Raw genomic sequence first — 12,119 nt, 5'->3', positions numbered from 1 at the left:
CTCTATAAGGCCAACTATCCCCCCATGTTTCGAAAACTTCGCCTTTTGCTACAGTCTTGGGAGAAATTGCATCTTTCATGGTTAGATGGTGTGCGAGCCCTTAAAATGTCTATCCTCCCCAAGCTACTTTACCTATTTCGTGTCCTACCAATCCCCATTCCATCGCACTTCCTTAAAATGGCCCAAAGAGCAATAGATGCCTTTGTCTGGAGGGGAGGTCTCCCCAGGGTTAACAAAGCTACTCTCTACCGACATCGCCTAAAAGGAGGTCTGGGAGTTCCCAACCTCTCTAAATACTATCGAGCAGCTCAATTAGGCCAACTGACCCTGTATCATGCCTACACCGAACCCCCACTATGGCTTTCTCTAGAAGCCGCAGAGCTACAGCCCGACACTCTAGACACAATACTATGGATTCTCCCAACCCAACGCAAACATATTTCAAACCCCATAATAAAACACTCTCTTGCAATCTGGGACTCCCACAAATACTCTTCACAATTAATCTCACCCTTTCTGCCCCTCGCCCCAATTTGGGGCAATGTTCTATTTCCCCCAGGTATGGGTCCCCTAAGATACTTCTATAAGTGGGTTGAAGTGGGGATAACTAGAGTTCACCAACTCTTTAACGTGGACGGGATTATCCCATTCCCAACTCTCAGAGAAAAATATGGTTTCCCCCCTGGAGAGGTATTTCGATACCTGCAACTTAAGAACTTTATCAGCTCTTTACTGAAGAACTCTGATCCCCCATACTCTTTCACTTCATTTGAACAAAGATGCCGCCAAAACCCCCATGCCTCAGGTACTATATCTCTCCTCTATTCGCAAATCAACTCCCCCTCACATAGAAATTGTCTAAAATATACATCTCGATGGGAGTCCGACATTGGATCTACCCTGACTGACACTGAATGGTCCCAAATTTGGTCCTCCTCAACTGGAGGAATCTTAAACACCCTTACGTTAGAAACTAATTATAAAGTATTAACCCGTTGGTACCTGACTCCAGCGAGAGTAGCTAAGGCAGTGGCCAACTACCCCCCAAACTGCTTTAGTGGATGCAACTCTACCGGAGACATGTTCCATATCTGGTGGCTATGCCCGACTGTTAGGAGACTGTGGATCAGAGTTTACCATTTAGTTTTCTCGGTCACAAATATAAACCTCAGAAAGAACCCTTGGGAGGCCCTGCTTAATAAACGCATCCCCAACATTCCCAAACACACCCAGGCTCTTATATCATTTATATTTCTAGCAACCAAGCAAACAATAGCTTTGGCCTGGAAAAAAACAGCTATAGATTTTTCCGCAGTCAAGTCTCGCCTCTCCTGGTATATGATAAATGAGAAACTGTCGGCTATTCTCACGGACAAAGTTGGTAAATTCGAAAGAGTATGGCTTCCCTGGGCGGAATACACCAACCACACTCCCTTTGCGGTACCTGCACTTTACCTAACCAACCCTGAACTGTCTGATTCAGAATAACTCTTCATAACTGCTGTACACAACGCAATCTCATCCTCGGGCCTCCCCCTCCCTTTTCCTCTTTCCCCCTTATGTGCCTTACTCTATCTCCCCCCTACCCCTTGTAGTTGTTTCATCTAAGAACTACGTGTTACTCACTTACACGCTTTTTATGCACATGCTGAAATTACAGTTTGTAATGATACTTTTGTTATTGCATCATTTCTAAACTTGAAAATGTTTCAATAAAAATTTATTGTTGGAAAAAAAATACTAGGGATGTTTTTTTGTCTGTTTATTTTTCATGATTCCATAATTTTTTCCTCAGAATTGAGTGATTCCATAATTTTCCCCTATGCTTGGTTATAAAAAGTAACCATTACTGACTACCACATTTTTTGTTCTTTATTTCTTTTAGTGTTTCTTAAAGCCAGAAAGTTGCCACTTGAAATGACTTTAGCTTTGTACCATGTCTGTGATTTGCTTTTATTTCTACAAAATTAAACAACTGAATGAACATCCTCCAAGGCCGGTGATTCCATAATTTTTGCCAGGGGTTGTAGTTGCGAGCACAGGTGAAGCACGCGCGAAACGCCAAGTTGGGGAGATCACATGTAGTTTTCCTTTTTGATTCACTGCCATGAAGAGCTCTGAAGTGGGGTGTGACCGCAGACTGTACATCCCCTGTAAAATGTCACTATTTAGGAGTCTGGCAAAGCTGACAATCCCATGAGGTACATAACTACCAAAGCGGACCTTGGGAGGAAGCCAGCAGCAGCTCTCACTTCTTACGGGTGTCAGCTTCATCAGAAGGAAGTGAGAGTGAAGCGATGGCTGACTGGCTGCAGGGCTCCCGTGACAAAGTCATGCAAGCCCCGGGAAACCAGGCGCCAAGTTTGCTGGAATGACGCCGATACCAGAGGCGATTATTGGCTGTTATTTTACACGGATGAATATCAACCCTTTTAAATGATGAACTTATTGTTCAGGAGCACACAGCTCCCCTCCCTACCACCTTCCTGCTTGCTCCTGATTGATTGACAGTTCGAAGAAGTAGCATTGTCACACTGTTGGCTCGAACTGTGCGCTCTCGGATGCTGCAAGCAGAAGCCACTTTCTGTCTGCAACATCGGAGGAGCACAACGGCGCTGAAGCTGGCCGGAACCAGAGATCTGGTCAGCTTCCGAGCAGCATTACAAGCTCTATTGTAAAGAGCTTGTAAGCATTGCTCTGGAGAGCTCTGAAGTGGCCAGCAATGTGTTCCAAAATTCTAGATGAGAGGTGTAAGAAGCTTGTTGGTGGTTATAGGAAGTGATCGATTGCAGGCATTTATTCCAAAGGGTGTGCAACCAAATATTAAGTTGAGGGTGTCACCAATTTTCTGGAACAACTTCAAGGGTGCCAACTGTTATGATCTGGTGGCCTAGGAGCAGCATGAGACGTACTCTGGAGAAGGTGGTCCCTGTACTGACCGCAAACCCTGAACCTAGCAGCGCAACTAGAAGTAGCCGTGGGGGGTACCTAACACTCCCTAGACCCCTCGGCACAGCCTAAGATCTAACTACCCCTAAAGACAGAAACAGGAAACCTATCTTGCCTCAGAGAAAATCCCCAAAGGATAGACAGCCCCCCACAAATATTGACTGTGAGAGGAGAGGGAAATAACATACGCAGAGATGAAATCAGATTTTAGCATAGGAGGCCATACTAGCTAAAAAGAAAGAATAGAACAGAGTACTATGCGGTCAGTACAAAAACACTAGAAAATATCCACCGCAGAAAATACGGATCACCACATCTGACTAAAGACATGGGGGGTATATCTGCATCTCCAGAGAAATAGCTAGGCTGCAAAAAATCCTTCACAGACTAAGCTGGACAAGACAAAAACATGAAAATGCACAGAACTATAAGGTCCACCGCAGGTGGACAGCAAAAACAAAGCAAGGACTTATCTTTGTAGAAAAGCACAGCAAACTGGAGAGACCAGCAGGGAAGTGAATCCTTCCAGAACAATGGACAACTGGCACTGACTAAAGGATCCTGCAAAGCTATATACTCCAGTCAGTTTTGCAATTAGTAGATACACCTGTCCACTACTGCAGTCCAGGCACAACTGCATTACCCTCTACAACCACCGGAGGGAGCCCAAAAGCTGAATTCACAACAGCCAACACTTTCGGCCACGACTGTATGCTAATATCAAATGTTTCTATATCTCACACGTTCAGTCGCAGCGCGGCTTCCCTCTGCCACATGCAGACAATCCATCCGGCCTATTAAAAGAACTTTGCTCAGGAGATTGCAATGACCTCCGATGACTGCTAGACTGTGAAATGGGACTAGGAATAATTGTCCGCCTTCCTCTAAATATAACCTTTATAAAAACAATGAAGAATACTATCGAAAATAGAAGCGCGGTCCGGCTGTGCCCAAGAGACTTTCTACAAAAAATGCAAAAACTCGTTTTGCTTTTAATCTAGAAAATCAATAATAAAAAAAAAGAAACACAAACAATAAAAGGAAATTAGGTTGAATCCGATCCAGAGAGGAATGTCTTAACTGTAACCAAAACGGAAATCTGAACTACAGGTATTGTCTAGGCATTCGGATGATTGTTGCTGACTGCCAACATAAAGCCCTGTTCACATGGCGGTATTATTTTTTTTTTTTTGTACCATAAACTAACAATAATACATAAGTATTCTCAAACACCACTATGTCAGGGTTGGGTTATAATAAAAATCCCAATCTCCGATGATTCCCCCGAAGCACCATCAAATCCATTATCATCAAATGGAAAGAACATGGTACCACCACAAACCTGCCAAGAGAGGGCGCCCACCAAAACTCTCAGCCCGGGCAAGGAGGGCATTAGTCAGAGAAGAAGGTAACACTGAAGGAGCTGCAGAGTTCCCAAGCACAGACTGGAGTATCTGTCCATACGACCACAATAAGCCGTACACTCCATAGAGGTGCCCTTTATGGAAGAGTGGGCAGAAAAAAAGCCTTTACTTGCATACAAAAATTGTTTTGCATTTGCCAAAAGATATGTGGGACAATCCCCAAATGTATGGAGGAAGGTGCTATGGTCAGATAAGGCCAAAATTAAACGTTTTGGCCACCAAGTTAAAGGATATGTCTGGCGCCAAACCAAAACAGCCCATCACCACAAGAACACCATCCTCACAGTGAAACATGGTGGTGTCAGCATCATGCTGTAGGGATGTTTTTCGACAGCAGGTCCAGGGAAAATGGTCAGACTCGAGGGATAGATGGATGGTGCAAAATACAGGGATATTCTTTCAGTCTTTGACTGGAGTTTTTTCTATAACATGTCACCGATGAAGTCGACCCCCTAATAGACATCTTTGCTACATCTGTAAATTCCAGAATAATAGTTACAGCAGTTTGCTGTCATTTTAGACCACAGATTAGAACCAGAGAAAACTATAAAGATGAAGGGTTGGTGTTGGGGGCATCCAAAGGAAATGACCTTACAATTGTCAATAGCTGGCGGTAATGAACTGTGGATTCACAAGGCTTGGCCATGTGCTGACCAGTCACATCGCAGCAAACCCTACAGATCCGCAGCGGAGCACATGTATGGAGACCTTTAATCCTTGCTTACAAATGACAAAGCAAAACAAGCATTAAAGGGATTCGCCGGATAATGCGGCTTTGCTGACACAGGTCGTGAACGGGAACAGGGCCGGCTATCGAGACTTGATATAAATAAATTCATGCATGCATTAATACCCTGCGCCTGAGCGCTAGTGGGGCTGTCTGGCTATCAGACGTCTATCTGCTCTGTTAGATGAGGCAAAACAGAACACATGGTCAACTGGGAACAAATAATGAAAAAAATTCTCGTGTGTGTAGATATAGCAGCTACATACTTGTTATGACGCCCCCGGCTGTTCATCGGATTCCCTCTCAGAATGTCCACCTAATCTGTCGTGTCCTGGTGGTCGCACATGCTCAGTATGGCCAACCTGATCTTGTAGGTGGACGATGTAAGTCCCAGCGCATTCGAGGCGGCATCATCTCACTGGATGTATTAGGTGATTGTTCTGAGACCACTAGGGGGCACCATAAAAGTACAATATTTTAATTTAAAAACAGAAATGTAATATTTAAAGGGATTGTGCAGATAAAATAATGTGCTTTATATGTATGTAAGATTGTAATTAATACATCTCACTAATATACTTCCATTATGAAGGCATGACGGACAGACAGCAGTCAGTGCTGGTTACAGCAGCTCTGCTTCCGCATTTGCTTGACATGGTTGAGAGCATAATCCTCCTCCTTCCAGTGTCAGCCATGTGCAGGGGCTGGCTGTCAGACTCCAGTCACTAGCTAAGCCAGCCCCATTTCTCTGCCACTGTACCAGACATGACAGCAAAAGGGGCTAGCTGAGCTAGTGAACAGAGCGTGACAGCAAAAGGGGCTGGCTGAACTAGTGAACAGAGCGTGACAGCAAAAGGGGCTGGCTGAGCTAGTGAACAGAGCGTGACAGCAAAAGGGGCTGGCTGAGCTAGTGAACAGAGGGTGACAGCAAAAGGGGCTGGCTGAGCTAGTGAACAGAGTGTGACAGCAAAAAGGGCTGGCTGAGCTAGTGAACAGAGCGTGACAGCAAAAAGGGCTGGCTGAACTAGTGAACAGAGCGTGACAGCAAAAGGGACTGGCTGAGCTAGTGAACAGAGGGTGACAGCAAAAGGGGCTGGCTGAGCTAGTGAACAGAGCGTGACAGCAAAAGGGGCTGGCTGAGCTAGTGAACAGAGCGTGACAGCAAAAGGGGCTGGCTGAGCTAGTGAACAGAGGGTGACAGCAAAAGGGGCTGGCTGAGCTAGTGAACAGAGTGTGACAGCAAAAAGGGCTGGCTGAGCTAGTGAACAGAGCGTGACAGCAAAAAGGGCTGGCTGAACTAGTGAACAGAGCGTGACAGCAAAAGGGACTGGCTGAGCTAGTGAACAGAGGGTGACAGCAAAAGGGGCTGGCTCAGCTAGTGAACAGAGCATGACAGCAAAAGGGGCTGGCTGAGCTAGTGAACAGAGCGTGACAGCAAAAGGGGCTGGCTGAGCTAGTGAACAGAGCGTGACAGCAAAAGGGGCTGGCTGAGCTAGTGAACAGAGCGTGACAGCAAAAGGAGCTGGCTGAACTAGTGAACAGAGCGTGACAGCAAAAGGGGCTGGCTGAACTAGTGAACAGAGGGTGACAGCAAAAAGGGCTGGCTGAGCTAGTGAACAGAGCGTGACAGCAAAAAGGGCTGGCTGGACTAGTGAACAGATTGCAATGGCCAGCCCCCTTCAAAAATATGAAATCTTGAGCAGAACAAGGTAAAAGGCCTTAGGAAGCTATTTGCTCGTGTTGGAGCATCAGTAGAGCCTCCTGGACTTCAGCTTAATAATAATATTATATAATGTTGCAAACCAACCAAAGAACTTTTCATGTCCTTTTCCCGGCCTTTTATACATTCATCTCTACAGTGGCTTTGTCCTGCTTAAAGGGGTTGTCTGAGATACTGATGACCTTTCCAAAGGATAGCTAAACAATATTAAATAGTTTGGGGTCCACCACCTTGCATCCCCACAATCAGCTGATAAGTGGTGCAGCTCCATACACTGCATAGTGGCCGTTCTCGGGTACTGCAGCTCAGCTCCTATGCAACTTAATAGGGGCTGAGCTGCAGTATCTGAGAACGGCCACTATGTGGTGTTTGAGCCTCGCACACCGTGTACTTCCGGCAAAAGCGAGACCTAGTAACAGATTATCGTGGAGTGCCTAAGGGTAGGGCTGTGAGACCTCAGTCCTGGACAGCCCCTCTAATTGAAGGAGTCCAATACATAGGCCGACATATTCCGTAGTGCTGTACAAATTGCCATCATACACATCATTTATCTACTGTGGGTATATATTGGTCCATCTACCGTATATACACACAGAGATGTATATTGTCTATACGGCTTAATTTATGCTTGTACCCCTCCAGTCGGGGGTCTCCAACATCAGAACCAAAAGTGACTACTGACCCGTCAGATATCACAACATACACACAAATGGCCAACGTAAAAAAAGAAAACACATAAAGCAAATATAACAACAGAAGTAACCCGGCGAATATGCCACAATGGCGTTAACCCTATAATCCCTCCAGACGCCCTGGTAGCCCCCAGATACTACCTCCGGCCTCCTCTTACGGTGGTCTCTTACCGTTCAGCCATGGAAGCCCTTTATTGGAAATGTGGAGTTGTGATTAGTGAAGAGCGGATATTAATACGCTGCTGTTGTCAGGTTCCCTCCACAGGCGCAGGTGTCACCCCCGGGTCACAGCGCAGGAGACGCTCAGGTGAACGGTCCCCCGGTCAGGTCAGGTGAACGGTCCCCCGGTCAGGTCAGGTGAACGGTCCCCCGGTCAGGTCAGGTGAACGGTCCCCCGGTCAGGTGAACGGTCCCCCGGTCAGGTGAACGGTCCCCCGGTCAGGTGAACGGTCCCCCGGTCAGGTGAACGGTCCCCCGGTCAGGTGAACGGTCCCCCGGTCAGGTGAACGGTCCCCCGGTCAGGTGAACGGCCCCCGGTCAGCTCAGGTGAACGGCCCCCCGGTCAGCTCAGGTGAACGGCCCTCCGGTCAGCTCAGGTGAACGGCCCCCCGGTCAGCTCAGGTGAACGGCCCCCCGGTCAGCTCAGGTGAACGGCCCCCCGGTCAGCTCAGGTGAACGGCCCCCCGGTCAGCTCAGGTGAACGGCCCCCCGGTCAGCTCAGGTGAACGGCCCCCCGGTCAGCTCAGGTGAACGGCCCCCCGGTCAGCTCAGGTGAACGGCCCCCCGGTCAGCTCAGGTGAACGGCCCCCCGGTCAGCTCAGGTGAACGGCCCCCCGGTCAGCTCAGGTGAACGGCCCCCCGGTCAGCTCAGGTGAACGGCCCCCCGGTCAGCTCAGGTGAACGGCCCCCCGGTCAGCTCAGGTGAACGGCCCCCCGGTCAGCTCAGGTGAACGGCCCCCCCGGTCAGCTCAGGTGAACGGCCCCCCCGGTCAGCTCAGGTGAACGGCCCCCCGGTCAGCTCAGGTGAACGGCCCCCCGGTCAGCTCAGGTGAACGGCCCCCCGGTCAGCTCAGGTGAACGGCCCCCCGGTCAGCTCAGGTGAACGGTCCCCCGGTCAGGTTATGGGACTCCACACCGCCAGCCGATTGTGGAAGCCAAACACAGGGATGATCACAGGAGAGGAGCCGCAGCAGCTGCAGCAGCGACCCTGAATATGGCTCTGCCTGCCAACGGCAAGGCAGCGAGGAGACGAGAGCGCCCGCCTCAGGGCATCGCATCCTATTGTCCCGGAGCTGGAGGCTGCAGACGGGCAGCACACTGGGATGTACGCGGCTGCCCCTGGGTGAGCGCGGGGCCCGGTGCACAGAAGTCACAGCATGACCGACTTACAGCTACCCCTCCTCATCACCATGCAAATCCGGTACGGCAGGCGGAGCGCAGAGGACGCTGCAACTAACGACCGGCGGAGGTAGTGACGGTGCAATACTCTGCAGCACCACTGTCACTATATGTACATACACTGCTAGATCTGCATCATACACATTACTGCCCTCTACAGTCACTACGTACACTAATACCGCCATATACAATACACCTACAGCATATACCCTACACATGTCATCTCACACCGTATGTGCTACCATACTCCATACCTCATCACACTACATACACTAATACCGCCATATACATGAATACACCTATATACCCTTCACACGTCATCTCATACCGTATGTGCTACCATACTCCATACCTTATCACACTACATACACTAATACCGCCCTATTCAATACACCTATGTACCCTGCACATGTCATCTCACACTGTATGTGCTACCATACTCCATACCTCACCACACTACATACACTAATACCGCCATACACATGAATACTCCTATACACTCCTATATACCCTGCACACGTCATCTCACACTGTATGTGCTTCCATACTCCATACCTCACCACACTACATACACTAATATCGCCATACACATGAATACTCCTATACACTCCTATATACCCTGCACACGTCATCTCACACTGTATGTGCTTCCATACTCCATACCTCACCAAACTACATACACTAATACCGCCATATACATGAATACACCTATATACATTGCCCACATTATCTCACACTGTATGTGCTACCATACTCCATACCTCACCACACTACATACACTAATACCGCCATACACATGAATACTCCTATATACCCTGCATACGTCATCTCACACTGTATGTGCTACCTTACTCCATACCTCACCACACTGCATACACTAATACCGCCATATACATGAATACACCTATGTACCCTGCACATGTCATCTCATACCGTATGTGCTACCATACTCCATACCTTACCACACTACATACACTAATACCGCCATATACAATACACCTATGTACCCAGCACACCTCATCTCACACCGTATGTGCTACCATACTCCATACCTTATCACACTACATACACTAATACCGCCCTATTCAATACACCTATGTACCCTGCACATGTCATCTCACACTGTATGTGCTACCATACTCCATACCTCACCACACTACATACACTAATACCGCCATACACATGAATACTCCTATACACTCCTATATACCCTGCACACGTCATCTCACACTGTATGTGCTTCCATACTCCATACCTCACCAAACTACATACACTAATACCGCCATATACATGAATACACCTATATACATTGCCCACATTATCTCACACTGTATGTGCTACCATACTCCATACCTCACCACACTACATACACTAATACCGCCATACACATGAATATTCCTATATACCCTGCACACGTCATCTCACACTGTATGTGCTACCTTACTCCATACCTCACCACACTGCATACACTAATACCGCCATATACATGAATACACCTATATACATTGCCCACATTATCTCACACTGTATGTGCTACCATACTCCATACCTTACCACACTACATACACTAATACCGTCATATACATGAATACACCTATATACCCTGCACACGTCATCTCAATACCTTACCACACTACATACACTAATACCGTCATATACATGAATACACCTATATACCCTGCACACGTTATCTCACACTGTATGTACTACCATACTCCATACCTCACCACACTACATACACTAATACCGCCATACACATGAATACACCTATATACATTGCCCACATTATCTCATACCGTATGTGCTACCATACTCCATACCTTGCCACACTACATACACTAATACCGCCATATACAATACACCTATGTACCCAGCACACCTCATCTCACACCGTATGTGCTACCATACTCCATACCTTATCACACTACATACACTAATACCGCCCTATTCAATACACCTATGTACCCTGCACATGTCATCTCACACTGTATGTGCTACCATACTCCATACCTCACCACACTACATACACTAATACCGCCATACACATGAATACTCCTATACACTCCTATATACCCTGCACACGTCATCTCACACTGTATGTGCTTCCATACTCCATACCTCACCACACTGCATACACTAATACCGCCATATACATGAATACACCTATATACATTGCCCACATTATCTCACACTGTATGTGCTACCATACTCCATACCTTACCACACTACATACACTAATACCGTCATATACATGAATACACCTATATACCCTGCACACGTCATCTCAATACCTTACCACACTACATACACTAATACCGTCATATACATGAATACACCTATATACCCTGCACACATTATCTCACACTGTATGTACTACCATACTCCATACCTTACCACACTACATACACTAATACCGCCATACACAGGAATACTCCTATACACTCCTATATACCCTGCTCACGTCATCTCACACTGTATGTGCTTCCATACTCCATACCTCACCACACTGCATACACTAATACCGCCATATACATGAATACTGCTATATACGCTGCACATGTCATCTCACACCGTATGTGCTACCATACTCCATACCTTACCACACTACATACACTAATACCGCCCTATAAACATGAATACTCCTATATACGCTGCACATCACTTTCAAGTTTCCTAAAGTAAAACCTGTGGCATAATTCAGATGCCAACGCTCTGTGCCGCCCTGCACGGTCATGGCCCCTGGAAGATAAAACTCCCACGTGTGATCTGTAGGGGTGGGCTACTACATAGTCCCAACCGACCTCCATTCGTGAAGTCAGACCACTGAAGGTCAGTCATTCACATGACATGAATAGCTCTGTGCAGAAACCACTAATGGATGGTATACGTGGCCGCCATTCCTGGTGGCACCGATAGCTGCTCACGGCACTGGGTTATGTTGGGTTCTCGCCTCCAGCATCATTCTCACTAGGGAGTTATACAGATACTGAACAAAGGAATAGGACCGCACTTGTCCGCTTACAACACTACTATAACCCCCATCATTGAGGCCCATTAATGTCAGTATATAGAGGCGTCAGAGATCGCACGGCTTCAGTGTAGATGACACCGGCACCTAAGGAGTCAATGTCACCCTGGGTCATACCCCACGCCACTATCACTAGCACAAATAATGGCAGGTGGAGTACACGAGGGGGTCCCCCGGGTCT

The 12,119-nt window shown here is 47.4% G+C and overlaps 1 protein-coding gene across 4 annotated transcripts in view; it reads right to left on the bottom strand.

The window, feature by feature from the left end:
- The window catches only part of MIB2 (MIB E3 ubiquitin protein ligase 2), a 95,304-nt gene that overhangs the window by 55,673 nt on the left and 27,512 nt on the right, over positions 1–12,119 (bottom strand). For 2 of the 4 annotated variants that reach the window (XM_069742457.1, XM_069742460.1), the window contains exon 2: positions 5,367–5,549. The exons of the other annotated variants lie outside the window; for them this stretch is intronic. The gene's annotated coding sequence lies outside the window, so the exon portion shown is untranslated. The remainder of the gene's footprint in view (positions 1–5,366; positions 5,550–12,119) is intronic. 4 annotated transcript variants of the gene reach the window in all.

This window comes from Ranitomeya imitator, chromosome 10, assembly GCF_032444005.1.
Source record: "Ranitomeya imitator isolate aRanImi1 chromosome 10, aRanImi1.pri, whole genome shotgun sequence".
NCBI lineage: Eukaryota > Metazoa > Chordata > Amphibia > Anura > Dendrobatidae > Ranitomeya > Ranitomeya imitator.
This window is presented reverse-complemented; position numbering and strand designations above follow the sequence as displayed.